This window comes from Halyomorpha halys, unplaced genomic scaffold (assembly GCF_000696795.3).
Source record: "Halyomorpha halys isolate HHAL.00 unplaced genomic scaffold, Hhal_1.1 Scaffold81.1, whole genome shotgun sequence".
In the NCBI taxonomy this organism is placed as follows: Eukaryota; Metazoa; Arthropoda; class Insecta; order Hemiptera; family Pentatomidae; genus Halyomorpha; species Halyomorpha halys.
In genome coordinates this window covers 1,314,323-1,316,360 of record NW_027115240.1, presented here as the reverse complement: position 1 = coordinate 1,316,360, position 2,038 = coordinate 1,314,323, and the positions used below count along the sequence as shown (strand labels likewise).

The 2,038-nt window shown below is 26.2% G+C and overlaps 1 protein-coding gene across 1 annotated transcript in view; it reads left to right on the top strand.

The window, feature by feature from the left end:
- Positions 1-443: 443 nt before the first annotated feature.
- Positions 444-2,038, top strand: part of kcc (solute carrier family 12 member kcc) — a gene marked incomplete in the record, with an annotated part of 694,499 nt that continues 692,904 nt past the window's right edge. Inside the window, 1 exon segment of the mRNA XM_067052308.1 lies at positions 444-492.

The window sequence follows — 2,038 nt, the reverse complement described above, 5'->3', positions numbered from 1 at the left end:
CGAGCATGTTCAATTTTTCAAATTATATATCAACCAGCTTGTACACTAGCGAATCAACGACCTTGAAAACCCAAAGTTTAGTTGAGATACATGATTTCAAAGTTTTACTCACCACATTAAACCAACTTGATTTATTAGCAGGATTCAAAAATCATATCTTTAATTTCCGAAATATAATTAATTGTTTTGTGCGGGGTCTTAAAAAAATCCGTTAAATTATAAATTATGTAATATTGTATTTTATATTGAGTTTTCAATTACAATATACAATAATGATTTCTGGTATCGCTAATATTCCAATGTTACATTTTTATTTTATTCCATACCACTTCACGCCTTTCTCTTGCTTTAAAATTGAAGGTTAACAACTTTTCCCAGCTTTGCTGTTGCACTGTCGAGTAACAGTAAGATTTCCGCTTTCGTTGACTGCAGATGTTTATGATATAATTTAGTACTTATACTATTAGCGTTTTTCCAATTCGAGAATCATTGGTAAGTTTCTATTAATTCTTTGTCTAACTTTTAATTACAGTAAGGGTAAATTTTATATTTTTAAAGTACCAATTTTATGTTACGATGATTGTATCTTTTTAGATATTTTATTTAAATTATAATATGATTGGATTTTAAATTTATTTGTTTGCTTGGTTATATTAAACAAAAACATTGATGCAACAGTTGAATATGAAATTTACAATTTTTTTTATGCACATTTAAATTTTGAATTTTTCTAAAATTACTATATATTTCAAATATTGCACTGTACAGTTACCCTGATTCCCTTATTTTTTGCTTATGGATTTTCCATGCTTTAGGAAACTTAATAGTGAAAACACAATGTTATAATAATATTTAAAAAAAAAAAATAGTAAGAAGATAGTAGCTTTCTTTAATTCCTATTACAATAAATTCTTTTTCAAGTATGTAGTTCTTGGAATAAATTAAAATAATTATTAAAAATCACCACAATATGTGTTAATTAATATTAATAAAAAATTCAAATGTATTACCTTCAAATGTAGTATCTTATACAAAAAATTTTTATATCATAAATTCTAATTTGTTCTCTGGGTCTAACTAATAATTTTTTTTAAAACTATTTCTTAAACAAAAGGCACCTAACAAATTCAACTTTCTTTGTTACACTGCATTCAAAGGAATTTGAACTTTGTCCTGTCATTATTTTGTTTTCTATTTTCTTTAATATTCCACATATTTATCAACCCTCATGGTATTTTACTATTTCTCATCCTGGATAATTATAAACATTTATATCTGAATGAAATGTTAACTATTATAAATATATTTAAATTTTTTATTTCATTTTATGTTTAATTTATTATTAATATCTGTTACTCTTTAAATTTACTGCTTTTATACTGTAATTTATCGCTTTGTTTGTATTTTTTGTAATATAATATTGGAAAACTGATGTAATGTAACTTATTTCTTTTATTTTTCTATATCTTTTTTTTTTCGGCCAAGACTCCCATTGGGGTCCTATACTGCCTAACTATGGTTGAGGGTCAAAGTTCTTCATTTTTTGGGACCGTCACTCGATGACAAAAGTCAACGCCCTAGGCCGGATTCGAACCGGCACCGCCAATAGAAATCAAATTGGTAAAACTGTGCCTTAACCACTGAGCTACGGACGGCCCTTTATCTTGTATTTCATTAGTCTTAAATTTTTAAAATCAAATGTATTGTTACTTATTATCCTATGGGATCAAATTTGTACTGTTTTTACTTTTGTCATTATTACAGTTGCTTTTGTTTTGTTTTAATCTCTTTTTCATTTTTTTTTTAAAAGAGATTTATCCAATGCTCGTTTTATCGCAATCTGTTTGTTCGGTAAACAAGATTCTTTTTATCCATCATCCTTACTTTATCATTTGAATCAATCAAATATTTTTCATATTTTTATCATTTAAAAATACACATTTTTATATATAGTATAACTTTAATATTTGGATAATCATAATCTACCTGTACTACTTGTGACGCATACCGGCCACAATCTACTATGTAATGTCAGGCA